Consider the following 19833-nt stretch of genomic DNA (forward strand, 5'->3'; position numbering starts at 1 on the left):
TCATTCAAGAGGTTTTGCAGGCTTTCAATTGAATTTATAATTTCCTGGATATCTCCTTGAATTTGTTCCTTGAATTCTAATTCTTTCCTATATTGTTCATTCAAGTTTTCCACCGTGTTTCTGTGGTCCTCTGTTGTTTTAATCTATGTCTTCTTTAGACGTGCTGAGCAATTCTTTCATTATTGTTGTTATTTCTTTTTTACCTGAGAGATTATTTCTGATCCGATTTCTTCTATAGCCAAATGGAGTTGTTTCTTTACTTCAACTGTTATCATTTCAGAAATTTCAGGTGTGTGACTTCCAAGCTTTTCTATGTAAATGTTTCCTGGACTTGTTCTGGCTTGGGGAGAGGTCTGAGATAGCATTATGCTATTATGAGATAGCATTATTTATTTCATCATTTTTGAAGATCCCAAGGTTCTCTGGCACTCAGCGTGATCCCGTCAATGCCTTGATTTTAATCCAAAGTGACTAATGTTCACATTTTAAATGACAATACTATAAAACTATGAAGCTGTATTATTTTAGGACAGCATTGTTAGGGAAATTAGTTTCAATAGTTGATATAGCAATGAGATAATAACACAAAACATTTGTATTGACAAATATCAACCTTTGCTTTATAAGGATAAAAATATACCCTGGCTTAAATAAAAAATGAACCCATCCTTAGTAGGTTTGGGTCGCTTTTATTTGATCAAATGGAGCCCTTTAAGATATTTATCTATTTAGTCTACCTTTAAGTTCATACATTCATCATAAATTAATTGAACACTCACTGTGTGCCAGGAATCTGGAAACATGCTTTATATAAATCATTATGCAATTTAGCTGCTTTCTTAGAAGTTAGTTTTCATTTGCTTTTTCAAACATTGACAAAATTTTCTCATAATTCTGCTCCAAAACATGTGGACTTAACAAATCCAAGTTACTACCTTGTACCTGCAAGCTACAGTGTCAGTTGGAAGACCTTTCTGCCTGGTTCATCTTGAAGCTTTCAGCTCATGATACAGGCCCCTTCCATCTGTTGCCTTCCTCACTTGAATTGTTTTCAGATCTGGTTACAGGAGTAAGAGAAAGAAAGCATGGAAGACCCCATGACAGATTTTCAGGGTCAGAGCTAAAAGTGATACACAAATCCAGGCCATCCCACTGGTATAAGCTCAGTAGTGGTAACAACCAGCATTGTAAAGGTTAGGAAAAATAACCATCATGCAGACCCAAGAGGAGGAAAAGCAAGTGGTTTGCCAATTACTGTTGTTAGTTACAATATTACTTCTGGGTTAGATTCTCTCTGCTCTTCATATACAAAATATACTCACACCTTCACAAAGTTAGAAAAATCCATGTACCTGCATTTTATGAACAATTTAAATCTAGGGTTTGTGCTCATTCTCCATTCTCTCCTTCTTAGCCAACCATCCCAAAGCATAAAACAAAATATGTGTATCCATCTTTTCTTTCTTCTTGCCAGCACCAGGCATCGAACTCACAGCCTTGCACTTACCAGGCAGGCGTTGTGCCACTGAGCTAAATCCCCAGCTCCTCCATCTTTTCTTTCAAATAACGGAGAAAAAGTACTGTATAGCTATGAGAAATATATTTGAGGTGAAAAAGAAAGCAAGACAAACATCTCCACTTCTTGTTAATTATTTAGTCATTGACAGGGTTTTTATGGAAAAAAGTTTCAGTTACAGTACCAAATATAATAAATATTAACCTATCATTGATATCAAATATCATAGCTATTTTGAAGATAAATATAGTTATAAATGCTTTAGAAAATTCTAGAAAGGCTCAGAGAAATGGTAAGATTTTTTAATTTTAATTGATTTTAATTAATATTGCATTAGTATATCTAGTGGCATAAGATCAATCATATTCATATAAAAACATATCTAGGCATAAAATTGGTTAGTAACAAACGGATATCAGGTCTTATAGAAAATAAGCCTGGATAGATGAGATCAATGCAAATTGAGCTAGTTAAATATCACCTGTTTGAAATTTACAAGATTAGAGCTATGTCTAAAAAAAGGGTAGCCTGACTCAAAATCTAGCTTGATTCTGGCCTTTTAGAAAGGCCATCTGAACAGATTGAATTTGCTAAATCTTAGTTTTATTCAGCTCAGTGACCGTATTAACTTTTACCAACAGGTCTCTTACATGAAAGATCTCCAAAAAGATGAGAAAAATGATTCTAATTTTGGAAATTTTAGGATATATTAGTATTTTACAATAACCCATGGTAAAATTTTATGTACATGTTTAATATACCTGTTATGAGTTGTATTTTATCCTCTGTGTTTTATAAAGTGAATGGGACGATGTATGACTCAGAGAAGCAGATGATATTCTGACAGTGTTTTTAAAGAGAGATGGGGTCCGCACAGGGACCAATGCAGGATCAAAATCACATGCTTAGTGCTCGCTTTGGCAGCACATATACTAAAAATCACTTAGTATCGGAGAAAGGACTCAACCGTAATGTTTATCTCCAACGCTTGTGATTTTTTTAAAGTTCCAAACTGCCAATGTGAAACATTTAAAATATAAGTTCTTGTAAAATGAAAGGGTACTATGATTAAAAGCCAATATTTCCATACTTTCTATATTTAAAATTGAATATTCCAAACAAACTCTCAGATATGAATATCTCTTTTTGAAATGCTCTGATTACACTTACAGTTAAGTGTCCCCCAGATCACAGTCTGCTGTCTGGAGCCTTTGTCTTCTCTCCCTTGCATTCTCGAGCACATTCCTGCCTCAAAGCTCTTACTTTATGTCCCTGTGTCTCAAGCTCAATTCCCACAGTGTGAGTGTGCACCTCGATTCATTGTTCTAGTATTAGCAAAATTTGTCTTTGAAAAGGCTTTCCCTAATTATCTCTCTTTCCTCCTTCACTGTTTTGTTTACTATATGCAAAGCATTGGCTGTCGATCTAGTTATCATCTAATATAGTTGCTGGTATACCTACCTACAAACCACCCCATCTTCCTAACCAGCTTTCTTCACAATGAGAACATAACCTACAGGAAAGAAAAGTCTTTACTGTTTTCATCGACATCCTAAGAACCTACAACGGTCAGTATGCATAGGTTTTCATAAGGAGATATATAGATGAATAACCAGAAATTGAAATGATGCTCTTAAGTTTATGGAGATAATTATTTTTGTAACATGAATTTAATTCCCATATTGACTTCACTTTCTGCTTCTTAACAGTTTGCTTCATATTATTTAAGTAAAGTAGACCTAGATGGCTTCAGATTTCATCTTTCACTCAGACAAAGGAGCTATTGACATAGGAAAGAATGCTCTCCATATTGATGAGGCCACTGTTATGGATGCATTCACATCCAAGTCATACTTAATGATTTATATTTTATAATAGAAAGCATAGTGAGAAGTTTTCTTTAAAATTTCATGTGAGATATGTGTTAAAATAGTCTTTTGTAATGCCAGTCACTCTGAATAAAAATTTCATATTGATAATATGGTTGTAAGTGATAGTGTACTGCAAAGAGAATTGAAAATGAAAGTTTAATATATTGAAATCGTGAAAAGTCCCATTCAGTGGTTTTATTTTTGTATCAGCTCTTATTCCTACCATTTCTGTCAATGAATCCTTAAAGATCTAGTGGTCCAGTGCCTCAGGATATGATTTTCTAGTTTATAAATAAATGATGCGTAGCCCAAAGTGATAAAATATTGGTAAGTAAAAGGAGAACCAATAAACTCCTTTGACTTTTAAAAATACTGGCAATACAGAAAATATATATTGGTAAGAAAAATCCATCTTGAATACAGTAAAATAAGCTAGAAAAGAAATATGAAGTTAAATAAATTCATTCTGAAATATTTACTACATTTTGCCAAAATAAAACAGTAATTACTTAATTTTGTGAGTACGTCACACCAACTGCAAAAAGTAATGCTGGGGAAACTTAAAAATAAATGAAAAAACTAATGTGTATAGCTAATAACGTATGTAAAATATACCTTGAGAGTTAAATGAAAGTGGGAATTTAGATAGTAGTATTTTTTTTTGGTTATAAGCAACCTGTCTCATCACTCTAGCTTTTTGGGAATTATTAAAGTGAAATTGAGGGTTTTATTGTCTTTAGTCTTAGTGTCAGAATCATAGCATTGTAAGCATATAAATCAGAGGAATAATATGTTGAAGTCATAAATAAACAAGGCAGAATATTCCAGATTTGTACAGTTTCTGGACAAAAGCAATTAAATGCTTTGGTTAAGTGTTCAAAATATTTTGTAGTTATCTCAAATCTTGTTTAGTGTTTTAAATGAAAGAAATTTTTCCAATTACTTTTAAACTATAGAGCACTCATTGTATTTTAGAATGCATTAACAAGACCCATAACAAGTTAATGTCTTCCATCTTATTTCTGATTGAAGCATCCTGAAAATCTGTGTTCTATACCAGACAATAAATTAATTACATTTGAAGAGGTACAGATCTCTCAATAAATGTAGAAAATACTAAACATATGTAAACATAGTTCTTCAATGAATTCTATTATTTCTGCTACAGCACGATTTCAAATTGATCTCCATTTGAACTGCAATCTTTCTGTAGCTTCAAAATGTTTTTATCTTTTTATTGTTTACATTCTGCCAATATCACTATTATAATACAATGAGAAAATAAATCTGTTCTTTTTCAATGTGTTTAAAATGTTATTTTGTTTACAAAAGTGCTACAAATTGTAAGACTGAATCCCTCCAAAATGTTTGACCCATATTTATCTAGAATATAGTTTATTTCTTTTTGTAATTACTTACTGTCTTCTATAAGGAAATTAGGCACCTGAATATCATATTATATATATTATATATATATATATATTATAGAAATTGAATTACATTTTGTTTTGATCTAAGGGAAAATAGATGAAACTGAAATATTGATAGCAAATCAAGGTAACTGTTTTGTTATATTCTTAAAAAATATAGGTACTCATGTATGTGATTGATTTTAAAAATAATCACCCCAGGAATATTGAGCAAGTAATTAGAATGGCTCATCAAAGCAGCCCCAATTTTTAGGCATTTTTTTGTCTGACTTCACCAAGTATTTTCATTTTACAAACACTCAGCTCTTAGAAATTACCACAAATATATTGACTCAAACAACATAAGCTACCGTACAATTTTGAATACCAGAAGTTCAAAGTGCTTAGCACTAGGCCAAAATCAAGATATCAACAAGACTTAGTTTCTTTTATAGGTACTAGGGGAGAATGCACTGATTTTTTTTTTTCAGATTGTAAATTCTACAAATTATTTGAAGAAGACAATAATGTTAATTCTATAAAAACTTGAAGAAATTCAGTATAAGGAAATATTTACAAATCATTCCATGAATACAAAATTACACTGACATGGAAGACAAAGATATTAGAAGAAAACTAGCCAATATTCCTCTGTAATAAAGATGAAAACACCCTTAATAAAATTTTAAGCAAATTAAAAACAGCAGTATGCATATTTAAACATAATAATGTATTTTGACATTTGGAGGTTATCTGAGGAATGTAAAGAAAAATGCAATATATATATATATATATATGTAATTTCAATATGTAAGGGTAAACTCTCACTCCATATATATATGTATGAATGAAAACCTTGCAGATGTTAATAAGACACATAGTATAAACCTATATTTGATGACATATAGAATAGTAAAATATTAAACATTTTTTCCATAAGACAGGAGAGAAGATCAGGATGTTTAGTCTCAATGTTTTTATTCAGAATATCCTAACAAGGTCTAATCAGGGCATAAGGGAAGGACTTTACTAATAAAGAGCAATTATTTTCCTAGATGAAAACATTCTAATTGACCCAAATCAAATCATTTGTTTTTCTTGATAACCTCTTTTTAAGTAAACACAAAATCGTTAAGTAATAAACACTATTGTGCAAGCTAATTTATGCAATCCTTATAATTCAGATGTTTGGTAAAAAGTATGTTTATATTGCCGGTTATCTTAAACTTAGAGAGGGCATATTAAGAATATAGGACAGACTTTACTAAGATATTAAGGTATATGCTTTTGTATATTTAGGTTAAATGCTGATTGATTATTTGATTGTTATGAATACTTTAACAGTTTATTTTCCCATTGGTTATCAGTTCCCATTTTATATTAGTACTTCTCATACCGATGGAAATAATTTTCTCACCTCATCCTTTAGCCAAGAACAACTTACTTTTAATTGGAAAAAAACTGATCAAATTTGCTACATGAAAGAAAATTAGACTATGCTTGAGTAACTTCTTCTGAGGTCTCCCAATATCTGGAGCACACAGACTCTGAGACAGAAAATCCTAGGCTTTCAGGGCTGAGGATATAGCTCAGTGGCATAAGCGCCTGGCCAGTGCAAGGACCTGAATTCGATTCCCTATACTCCCCACCCCCTCAAAAAAAGAAAATCCTATACTTTAAAAGTTTTTTTTGTTTTGTTTTGTTTTTTTATTTTTGCAATGCTGGGATTCAAACCCATGTCCTCATGCATTTTAGTTTATACCAGGAATCAAACTCAGATGATTCCTTTTGCCAGCCAGGCGCTTGTGCTGCTAAGCTGTGTCTCCGGCTCCTCATGCATTTTATTTTTTGTTTGTTTTGTTTATTTTTTGTTTGTTTTGTTTTTTCATTTTAAAAATAAAAGGAGGAAAACATTAACAGACAGCCAACCCTTTATAAAATAGCAAAAGAACAATACAAACAATACAGTTACAAACAAAGTGGTAGGAAATTAACAGTGCTTGTTGTATTACATATTGATATCTTCAAAGTGGTTTCTCATGAAAACAAATAGAGACATGCAAGACTGATCAATCAAGGACTCATCAACTATTTCAGCAAAGAAATAGAAGACAGTAGATCAACTATGTGAACTATCCTGTAGATACATACATACAAAATTTCTTCTTCTTTCCCTTCTCTTTTCCCAGTTGCCCTTTACCCCTGAGCATTTTCCTTTCATTTCACAATGTCTACCATACCTCCATAGATATGTGACTACTGTGATCCTCTTCTGTCTTGAGATTTTAGGTCACAGTTCCGTGGCTCATAGAAGTTCAGAAGTTAATAGCTATAAAATTTTACACAATCAAATGCTATATACAGAAGAATTCAATTTTCACTTGTTTATATTCTCTCATCATGTATGTTGATGTAGTCCACTGGTCAGTTACATCATTTACTATAATTACAATTAAGATATCTCTTTGCAGACATCTGACTCTCACTATCTTTTAAAATAAAAACTTAGAAAAACATAGCTTTCCACACAAAATTGTGAGAATAGCGACACTTCACTCATTTAGCCAGTGAGGAAAATAAATTCTAATGTTCCTGAGTTGAAGTTCATGTCTTCTAAAGTTTCTAAGTCTATTCTTAATCGCACAGCAAGGGACACACACCCAATCAGTGTCTATCTTCTAGGGCAAAATTTGAAGGCTTGGCTTTTGAAGTTTAAATTATGAGATTTTTTTCTATAGGTATTTTTCTTTGTATAAAATCAGAAGAATAGTTTGGGATGCTGCCTCTAAACAAGGCACTTACTCATGGATATGAATGTGAATTTACTCAGGGGTATGAGTGGAAGGTTTGACTTCAACCAGGAGACATAGTTGTATAGCAGAAACTCAGGAGTGAAACTATTTCTATGTCCAGATTTCCTATTTTTTTAGTTCTTTAATACTAGATTGTCTAATATAAGTAATATAAATGCATAATAATAAATAAAATAAAATAAAAATTTATTGTTTTTACATGGAACCTTTTTCTTTTAGAAAGAGCAGATGGTTTTATTCAAGCTTAATCTGTTCTTATCCATAGCAGCTTTGGAGGAACAGTTTATTGGCTTTTATTAACCCATGGACTAGGGTAAGTCATAGCAAAAACTGCTCTTAGTATCTATAAGAGCTTAAAGTTTAAAATATGATAATTTAAGGAAGACATGGTGGAAATGGTAAAATAATTAGAAGTGAAAAAGTTAATGGGTTCAAAGATTGACAAAACCTCTCTCACTCTCTCTCTTTCAAAATGATATGGGTGTCTTTTTTCTGTGGTGCTTATAAAACTGATTTCCACAATTTCCAAGAGTGAAATAACAGGAAGAAAATACGACAGACTCTATTAATATCCTTGCACCTGAATACCATGACACCTACTATACCATTCCACTAAATGTGCTTTTCACTTTGAACTCAAATTGTTATCTTTTTCTGTGATATCCTTAGGGTCTATCACTGTCATATCCAGCAACGTGATCAGATCAGGGTTGTATTAATACCTACAGTAGCTAAAGCAGTATAAGTCAGACTCACTTAGGAAAATGAGAAGTTTACACTGTGTATCAGAAATGCAGACCTAATGTAGAAGAGTTTTTTAAAATTACATTGAAGAATTGACTTCCATTTTATTGAATATTTTTGGCATGTTAGAAACAATAAATGAATTGTATATGTATGTGCTAGATTTCCAGCTGCAGCATATATTAAGTGACTAAATATTCTGATGTAAGCGCTAAATTTAGTTTCTCATTTATTAGATTTATTTACTATGTAATGTTATGTAAAAGTATCTTCCTGAATAATTGCCCAAGAAATATAAGAAACTAAAAAGCTTGAACAAAAGGTCAGAATATTTGGAGCACAGAAAGCTCAACTCTGCTTTGACATTTTGAAAGGAGCTCCTTTGTGGGGCTGTGTGAATGTTTGATTTTAATTTTCAAATCAGTTTTTGTCATTGTTTCTCTTTGCAATTTTAGTTATAGGAGAAACAACCCTGAAAACCTCATTATAATTCCTAGTCACCACATTTCTAGTAAGTTCTCTTCATAAAACTCAAGATCAAATTTGAAATCAGATTTTAAATTAAGATATATAGACAGTGGTGAGTATATTACAACTGTATGATGCTGTATTTGTAAGAATCACTGGGTTTCTTTCTGAATTGAGGTGGATTCTCAGATGCAGAGACTTGTTCTCAGGAAGGGCCACAGTAAGTCACCCACCAACTTCAGCATAATAAAATTATTTAATCTTAAAATACAGAACATCTCCTTTTCTAAGGTAGAAACTGCAGATGTACAAATTCTGATAAATATTTATAAATAGCAATTAGAACTCATTTTGTGAGTTATTTACTCCACTTGTAGAAATAGGTGAAATAGGGTCTTTGTTGCTGACTAAGTTGTGCTCGAATAATACTACACTTATCCTGGCCACACACTTTCCAGGGCCACCCCCAGCTGTACTTTCTGGGGAAGGTAGGGAACTTCAAAGAAAAGTAAAAGAGCAGGGCCTGGTTTTTGTTTGTGTGTGTGTGTTGCTGTTTTTGTTTAAAAAGTAAAAAGCACAATATAGACTGCATGGTATCGATTCTCTATAAGGCCCCTTGGTATTTTATTTACACCCACACATTTCAATAAATGAATGTAAGAAACTTGAGAACAAGGTTTCATGAAGGACATTATATGACTTTAGGTACAAGACAGTTCCCAGGATTAGATGCAGCTCCTCTAGAGCAGTGTGTGGAAGGCAGTGCCCCAAGCAGAGCTAGTGGGGACCTTCTTGTGGAGTGAGTCATAGCATAGTAAAATGATGCTGTAATAAGTATAGTTATGCTACTGTTATATGGACAGTTTGGCACAAGTAGGATACATAAGTTTTAAAGGACCAGAGAAAACACTGTCACAGCACAAACTGCAGAACATGTAAATTATACAGCTCTATGTTATTTTGTCCAGTTGTGCAAGCTGAGTCAATCTAAGCAAAACCAACCTTTTTCTTCAAAATTTCTGAGTTCAATACCACCCCCAACTTCTCTTATTTAACTCCAACATAGATAGGTACTACTTGTATCTAGCTGATTGAGACTGATTAGGTGTTACTCCATGAGAAAAATCAGATCAATATTTTTTAAAATTAGTTAATGAATACTGTCTTAGTTATTCTTTTCTTTTTCTTAAGTACAGCATCGTTTTACTATGCTGTGTCTCTCTTTTAACAAAATAAATTTTAAATTTAATTGATTCTAAGGCATACATTATTTCATATTTTAATATGTTAGTAATTGAAATATATCATAATTAATATAATTTTACTATTACTTTGACTTGGCAGCTGTCCAGGCATGGCTGTGTCTATGAATGTGAGAACATCAAAACCATTTACAACCAAATTTTCAAAATGAGTATTAAAGCTTTATGAAAAAAAGTTAGAAAATACTGGGGCTGGGGTGAGACACAGAAATCAAAGTCTAGCGGAGGTGATGAATCAGACTTGTTTAGTAACATGTCAGTGTCACAGTCAAAAGAAGACTAGAGCAAATGTAAGGGCACATGTCAATGGCTGTCATAGATCCTATAGATTCTTTTAAAAAAATGGTACATCACAGCCTTCTTGAAAGGATGACACTAGATGGAAAAAAACATGAACATGAAGGTCATGAGTTAGAAAGGTGTTCAGAAGTTTGCATTTTGAAAGTGAGAGCATCTATTTTGTCTTCTTTTGCTATTTACACCTACTCTAAGGTTATATATATGAAAAACATGTTAAGTTGAAAATGGCCCTTCCAGAAAGCAAAACTGTATGTGTTAAAAGGAACTATGTCCTAGTCTAGTGGGCAGGATGCTTTGTTTATTTGCATGTAGTATAGAATTGGTTATTAAAATCCATGGTACTTAAAGGCAATTGAGTATTCAAAATTATATTACCTGTTAATATGGTGCTTATTTTAGTGAAATTTGAATATTTTTGAAAATATATATTTTCTTAATTCTTAGAATATTAATGAAATGTGACATTCTTTAAAAGTATACTGTAGGGCCGGGGGCATTGCTCAGTGGCACAGCTCCTGCCTGGCAAGCACAAGATCCTGAGTTTGTTTCCTGATATCAAAACAAAACAGAATTCTTTTTGTTACATTAAATATTTTATGTTAAAATACATTAAATATTTTGTGTTAAAACATTATAAGAGAATTATATTTTCTTTTTCTACAAACATACAAATTAAATGCAATCTCAAACATGTCTAAAGATTATTTTCTCTGTAACTTCTTGCCATTTTATCCAACTCTAATATATAAAAATATCCTTCTGTTTACAAATAAATACTCTAGACTATATACCCAAAGGCAAGTGAAGAACTTTTGAAGAGAAGTCTCAAGGAGAGGGACTTGTCCTGCTATGAATATAAACACATCACCCATCTAAGTAGGTTAAATACTGTGATTGTGTTGGTGGAATGAGTGAAGAAATCAATGAAGAATTTTTACCTGAAGAGAATGTGAGAGGACAGACTACATTTACTTGTAATGTTTGAATTTGTACGTTTAGGTTGAGAGCTTTGTCTTCCACTCTGTGTAACTTCTAGCTCCGGGAAATTAGGATATCCTTCAATCTTTCCAAAGATACCTTTAGAGTGTTCTATTTCACCTTAGATGTGTTGTAAATCCACCTAACGTTGCTATTGTCTGACTCACATAGTGGTCAGCAATAAGCATCATAATATGCCATTCCCCTCACCCTCACCTGTGTCAGAGACAGTGCACACCACAATGCGGTGACACCTTGTAAAGTCTTACATTTGTCCTGCAAAGGACCCTACATATTTCTTATAACCAGTTCTCCCGTTTTTGTTACTTTTTAGGCAGAAAATGATTCATATCCACTGTCCTTTTAGAAATGACTTTGTGGAACCCTTCTAATACGGAGTAACTTTTTTGGCTGCCACAGACGTAAACTCTGAAATAAATACTTCCATGAGAGAGGAAAGACAAGTTGAGCATGGGAGAAGCTGAAAAATACGCAGCTGCAACTGGTGCCTCTTCAGAGTACTCCACATTACAGCAAGGAATCGGGGTGCTCATTTGCTTCAGTTGTGACACATCTGTTGGAAGAGACATAACTAAGGTGAAGCTGCTCCCCATGTTCAGGGCAACTCACAGTAAGGCTCACCACTTCACAGTTTAGAAGCCAATACTTACACTCTCTGAATATAAAGTTAGCTTAAAGAGGAGCACCACAGTATTCACTGATCTCCCCAAGAAAGATGTTCATGTTTATTTTGAAGGCTGAGTCACCTTTTGGTTTGGTTTTTCGGTGTAAAATAAAGTCTTTCTCTAATTGAAAATCTCATAAAAAGTATTTTTTTTCCTATTGCTAATTTTTACTATTTTGCTATAGTATTTTAAATGCTATTACAAAATTATTTCCCACTACATACATTTAAAACTAATTAGATAAATGCAGAGTGCACTTCAGACTTATCATTGACCTACACTAAATTAACTTTACCTAGAAATATCATCATTTTAATTGATAAGAATGCCAGTGTTTCAATTTATGAGGGCAGAACCTGAAGCTGAAGTCCAGTTCTTAGACCTCCCAGCGCCATTCCTTTTGGCTCAAGCCACATTTTAGTAAATCATTTTGGATCTATCTTCAAATACTTGCACTTCTCCACTGGTATCACAGCAATATAAACCATCCTCAACCTTTCTTGGACTTATTACAAGGCCTTCTCAACAAGACCTTCTGCTTTCATGCATACATGTGGGCATCAATTCTCTACGAAAGACCAAGTCATCCCTTAACTGTTTAAGGCAGATCCAGGTGATAGACTGAGGAAAAGTATAGAAGGGTGCCATATTTCACTGTGCACAAAAACAAAGTTGCTGTCATGGTATATATGTGTAATATTTTCTAAACTTGCAGCCTGGAGCTCTTTTCCACACATTACTCATTTTCTCCACTCATTCCAGTGGAGCTGCACATGACCCTTGCTGTCTGTTCACCATATCTTTTATTATTAGAAGTTTAAATTTGACATCCACCTACCTAGAAGGCAGTCATCATCATTAAACTAACACACTCGCCTACAAAAACCAAAACCAAATGTCATTTTAGCAATAAACCAGTCCTTAGCACCCTAATTAAATTTTAAATCCCATTCCCAGCATGGAATATTTGATTCGTTTATGTCTATTTGTTCTATTTTCTTTAGTTTTCCCATTCTTTTCCACATTGACAGAATGAGGTCACTCATATGTGCTTGGATCAGAATAAATTATTCTCATGTGTTTCTTTAAAACAGAATTATTACTATTCAACAACATGTAGAATGAAGCTTTTCTAATGTTAACTAATTATTTGTTATGTGTTTTGTCTTGCTATAATGAAATACCCCAAGTGAAAGGAATTTTTCCCTGATAAATTCCTAAAATTTATAACACTACTTGATACGCATTAAATATTAAATACATTATCTGTATAAGGGAATTCCTTATGCTACCACTTGATCCAAATGGGGTAGTGCCCCATTATGTGTCTTCTTTTTATTTATCTTTTTCTTCTTTTAATTCAAAGTTGAAATTCTCACTTTGAATAGCTCTGATATAAGTCACCAGCAAATCAATCTGTATAGGCTTGGCAGTCCAGAAAAATAAATTTACTTTTAAGTTTCTCAGGTGATTCAGTTAGTAAACTCAGATTAATCATTTCTTCTGTGAACCTTAAAATTTGGAGCTGATTCCCTTTTTAATTACCACTAACTTTGTATACCAGATGGTAATGTACTTGGGAATTTTGTAAGAAAATTAAATATATATTCTTGGGCAAGAGCATCAGTAAAACTGACATTAGGAAGAATTAAAATGTCTAAAATTTAAAGTTACAGATCTACTATATGTAGATTGGTAGTATTATCACTTATAATTAGTTACTGGAATCATAGACCTGGGTCTCAGTCTCTGGATTTCAATGGAACAGGCTCAGTCTGGAAAAGATTAAACTGACAGAAGTGGTGGAAAAGTAAGAAAGCAATTTATTTCCAGTGTGGTCATATACGGCTTATGTCTAGATGTTCCTCCAAAGCCACATGAGGTCATACGTGAGGCTATTTTAGATGTGGTTCAATATAGAGTATCTAATGATGGGATTAAGTATGTGATGCTGAGATTAATTCATGGTGCAATGTTAGAATTAAGAGTGCCCCACTCTGAACGTGAGTGCTACCCTTAGGGCAGGGAGCCTGTATAGAATTTAAGGAAAAGAAAGAGGGCTGCTGGGGCTCTTTGTCACTTGTTGCTTTGACTATTTGCTGCTTTGCTGCCTTCTGCCAACCATGAACAGTTTCTCCTTTGTAATGTCTCTCTGCCATGCTACCCTCCTTGGAGCCAACGAACTATGAATTTAAACCCCTACAATCCATGAGCCTAAGTAAACCATTCCTCCTTTAACTTGGAGTGTTAGGTATTTTTGTCTCAACAATGAGAAACGTAACTAAAACTGGTTACATTTGCGAAAAATAAAATTCTAGTTACTGAAAATCTGTCTTCATGAGGTGGTAATATCAGTCAGTCATACAGAGAAGGATCAAAAATAAGGGTTATACATTTCCATAGCTCAAATTCTTAGTCAAGTCATGGTCTAACTAATTATTATCTCAGGATCAGCCATGCAGAATTTTTTCACAATAAGGAAATTGCTATCACCTGGCAGATATTTTTGAAGAAATATGGTCAAAAGATGTTTATAAAACAGACTTGTTGTTTCTGGAATCCAAGAAGACTATATGGGAGAATGACTAAGAGAAAAAACAAGTTAGAAGGCAAATGTGGTTAGGTAAAAGATTGGACCCTCTTTTATGGCAATGACCGGGGTCTTCTAAGCTTTTTTTCTGTGATGTAGAACGAGACATTGAAAAAACTGGCAGCTGGTGACCTGTTGGTTATAATATATCATTAAATTTTAAAATATCTTAGTTACACTTATCAGCCTTAAGAGGGAGGATACAAACTTTAGACCAACACTTCTTAAATGATTAACAAGTTTATTTTCAGAGTTGAGCAAGAACGTGACCTATGGTTTAGGGTTGCAAATGAATACAGACATAGTTCAGAAATATGATGTTTTTATCCTGTGCTTAGTACTCACTGGGCTTCTGCAGGCTTAAATGAAGAAGTAATGCATTCAAGAAGTCAACCTCTAACTCTTTGTTACAATATAGTATTATGTATTTTCTATAAGATAACAATATATTTGTGCATGTGGATTCATACGTTGTTTCATACATAAGCAATGAGTGCACTTTTTCTTCCATCCAGGAATTCACAGTTGTGTGGAGAGACGATGTTTTGAACAAAAACCTGATGTGAAATGGGAAATTTCACCACTGGTGCAAGGCCACAGGTAGTAAAATAGGCTTAGGTAGGGACATAGATGAGGCTATGTTTCAGGGAGAACAAACACCTGAGGAGCATCATAAAAAAATAATCATATTAGTTTAAAAAGTGGGCTGAAGACATTTCCAAAGAGAGAAAACTCACTAACAATCACTGAGGGAAATTCAATAAGACTAAAAGATGGGCTGAATCCATTGCATACATACCATCATGGTAAGATGAGCACGGAAACTGGGCCAGAATTGTCTTATTGTAAAATGAATATGTTTTAAAACTTACAGGACTTTTTTCTGCTTATAACTTTGGAAACAACGTAAAGGTAAAAATTTATGAATGTCTTAATTATAAATTCTGTCTTAGTAAGCATGTAATTATTTCTCTGAACAAAACTTAATAATTGTTGACAGCTCTCATCTCAGTAGTGCCTTTTCTGTCAGCAAAGACTAGAGATTAGCATGAGCAATGATATTTCGTATTATACCTTTTCAGAACTACAAACTCAAATCCGGAAATATCTGCACTGAACTGAGAAAATAAACATTTACAGAGAACCAGTTTCTACTCATGTATTTCTGAAAATCTTTAATATATTTCTAGAATATCAAACAAGTCACTTAATTATCAACATATGTTGATATGTGTGTGCTTAGGCATTGTCCTACTACTTATAAAAATTTATCAGGAGAAAATCAACACTGAAAGAATGAAATAAGAACCGGAAGTAGTATGTTGATTGTAAACTATATACAACTATCATGGGTTAAAGATAATTTTTAAATTTTACCCTTCATCTACAGCCAGTAATCTAGCGATACTATTATTTTGATAACCAGTGTAAGGACTTTTCAAACGGTAACATTAGTCTGTTGCTCAACTTTGTTGGTAAGCTTAAGTGAACAATATTTCTCAGATCAAATAGTTTTACCTCTAACATTTTTGAACTGAAGGAGCTTTTGTTGAGCTTCTGTGACTCACAAAGTTTTTGGTATGAAAGTGATTGCGGCAGTTGCTGGAGGGCAGCCACTGGGGATAGCAGTAGAAACCAACACAGCATTACTCTATTCAATGCTTAAATATGGTTCTGCAAGTTATCAAAAAATATTTTAAAAGCAACTGCGGATACAGTTTTTGTAGACAAAAAATCCTGTGCAAGAGAATCAGCTTAATCAAAACCCAGGAGGAGGGAAGGATAGTGAAAGGTTCATTGCCAAAGGCAGGCAGAAGAGTAGCATCCTGACATCTCATCTGATTTGCAGGGATAAGAAGGGAGAAAGTGGACAGCACACAGGGATTTCTCACGAGAGACATGAACAGATAAAACGAAGTATGCAGTTGCTAGTATATTTTCAAACCTACACAGCATAGAAATGTATGTTGTATATAATGTATATAAATTACGCAGAAATTGTGAGGCCTAGCAAGACTGTATGTAATATGTAGGACATGCCAGCAGGGGAGAAATGCCTACATTCACATCCCAGTCTTACATATAAGTTTCCCAGGGCAGCAGTTTGAAAATTCAGCCACAATTTCTATGTTGCAATTGTGAGGAAGATTTCCTCTTCATTGAGAAAGCTCAGTTTTGTTTCTTCAGAACCTCAACTTATTGGATTAACCAGGTCCCAACGGAGGAGATCTTTCTGCTGTCCTCTTGTCCATTTCATGGAAGGAACATAATAGCTACAGGCCTTGAATTTAGTAATGAAGACACAGAAGAAGAAAGTGCATAGTACCATAACAGCCCAGTGCCCCTGAGGTTCATTTTCTTTTTTAAATCAATGTCGCTATAATATATATAATCTATTATATGTATGTATAATATCTACATGCATATATAACCCAAGGGCCATTACTCAAACCTGGATGTCAAATCATGATTGTGTCTCTACCATCAACACTTACTCACAATAAAATGGTTACTCACTCTTTTTCTTAATGAAATTAGGGTACAAGAATCTTTGCACTGTTATAAATGCACACGTGCTATTGTTTGCACTTTCAGTTTAGTTTTCGTTTTCTTCAGTTCAGAGAAAGTGTGAAAAGGAAATAAATGACACTTTTGCATCCAAATTCTGACTGACCCTGAATTTTTTCATGTAATCACATTTTCATTTGTAAGTTGGGTTTTAAGAAAAGTGATGAACAGCAAGTTCATGGCTCTTGTAGTTTCAGGAAACAATTTCTTTGCCAAATTCATAAAATCCCACTTAAAACCCATATAATCACATGGTCACTGAAAACAGTGGTAGTTGGCAGCACGATCAGGCACTACCTACCCATACATAAGTGAGATCTTGATTTTGTATAACATCATTGTGAGAGAAATTTAAAAACATACCAAATGGAAACTGCTGACCAGGTTACCATAAATTGTTAGTAATGAATACAATACTAAAAGAACAGTTTGAAATATGATTTCAGATTTTATTGCTCTAGTTTGCACTGCAGAAGTTGTTTTGGAACACCTTTCTTAACCTCAGCATTACTGACATTTTGAAAAGGCTGTGTCTTTATTATAAGTGATAACCCTGGTTATTATAAGATATTTAATTACACCACTGGCCTTTCCTCACTAGAAGGCATCAGCACCATTCACTTTCTCTCCCCTTCAAAGTTATAAGCATGAAAACATTGATATTCATTACTAAGTTTCCCCTGAGGCACAAAATCAATCCATTTTAGAACCCACTCTTTTTTTGTTGTTTGTTTGGTTTTTCTAGGAATCAAACTCACGCCCTTGTGCTTGCCAGGCACGCTCTGTGCCGCTGAGCTAAATCCCCAGTCCTTAGAACCCATTCTTTAAATTAATTACTAAAATTAAGAGTTAAATCATGCACTCAGTCTAGAAAAATCATAAAATTATGAAATTAATGTGTTATGATTTACAAAAAAGATAGGTAATGTATAGATCTCTAATAAGCACTTTAAGACATACTGGGTAGGCATAAATGATCCATAAATATCTGAAAATAACCACAATAAAAGCTAGGAATATATATATGAGTTTGCACTAGGATATATAAAACACTGAAAAGAATTCTGTAAATGAACTGAACAAGAGGGGCAATACTTTCTACAGTCCAGAAGCTAGCCTAAAAATATTTCAAGGAAAAGACAGTAAAGTAGCTTTCAGCATGATTTTGGAAGGAGAAAAGGACAAAATATATTCTAATTTTGTCAATTGACCTCTAATTGAATGATGACCTTCACTTGAAATCATTTATTTTCTCCTTCATACAGAAGGTAGTAGTTAAACAATAGTTATTCCAATGACATGAAAGCCCTATTTATCCTTATATTCCTGGACTCTAGAAATTTTAATCATCAAGTAATTGTAGACTGACACATCATGTCTATGAAATGGGAAGCTTGGCTTGCTATTATTTTAAATATATTGATATTTATTTTTGTTTTATTTCCCCATGAGATAGTGGTGAAGTAGAGTCTACACTTTAGTTTAAAGTCTTTATTTCAATCCTATCCAACATCATAACCTATCCAAAATTTAATCCAAGAGGGATTAAAACTATTTCTAGCTCCAGATATTTACTTGTCAACTGAGCAGTTTTCATGTGAATGAGGAATTCTTTCAAAAGGAAAATGCAGCCCCTATATGTCCATTAAAATGGTGATAAAGCTTGTAATAATACAGAGCAAAAGATAAAAACTGAAAGATCGCATTTGTTTGTTTTCGTAATGGTCTCACTAAGTAGTCCAGGCTCAACTTGAAACTGTGACCCTCCTGCTGCAGCTTCCTCTCTGCTGGAATTACAGGCATGTGCCAAGAGCTAAGAAAGATATTTAATTTTGTTCTCTGCACTGCTACTCTCTAATAGTTTATTAAAAGGAGAAGTTAGTGACAACTTTTCTCTTTTTGACCATTGTTTTTATGCTTATATCTGGTAATCCGAATAACTAATTTGAAGGCAACAATATGCAATATAACAACTGCTGGTCTACCATCTTGTCTAGTGAAACTCCACATTATTTCAATATTTTTGTTTTTACTTTTTATTGTCTTTAATGGTTTGCTCAATCTTGCATTCTTACAACTGGTAATCTGAGCAACTTCGTTGAAGATAATAATATGTAATATAACAACCACTGTTAATTCCTATCATTTTGTTCTGAAACCCTGTATTAATTTTACTGCATTTGCTTTGTTTTGTTTTTGTCCTTGTTGGTATTTTGCTATTGTTCTATTTTATTTTTCTCTTTAAAATAAAAAAAATATTTAAGTAAAAAATTCAGAGACTATGAAATGATAATGCAATATTTTCAAAGAATATGTATTGCATGCACTGATTTCCTTTTATTTCCTGTATTAAGTCATAATACTTTTATTTAATTCCATAAAAAGCTTTTGATGATACTAGTGACATCGTTTTTGATAATTAGTGAACAAATGACAATAGCATCTTGTATGCATCATATAGATACTGTTTAACCTATTATTAATCGCAGGCAACAACAACAGATTGGATGCCTGATAATTTTAAACCCAAATGTGGGGCTGGGGATTTAGCTCAGCGGCAAAGCGCCTGCCTGGCAAGCGCAAGGTCATGAGTTCGGTTCCTGGTACCGGAGAAAAACCAAAAAAAAA

This window comes from Chinchilla lanigera, unplaced genomic scaffold (genome assembly GCF_000276665.1).
Source record: "Chinchilla lanigera isolate Chin_1 unplaced genomic scaffold, ChiLan1.0 scaffold00042, whole genome shotgun sequence".
Lineage (NCBI taxonomy): Eukaryota > Metazoa > Chordata > Mammalia > Rodentia > Chinchillidae > Chinchilla > Chinchilla lanigera.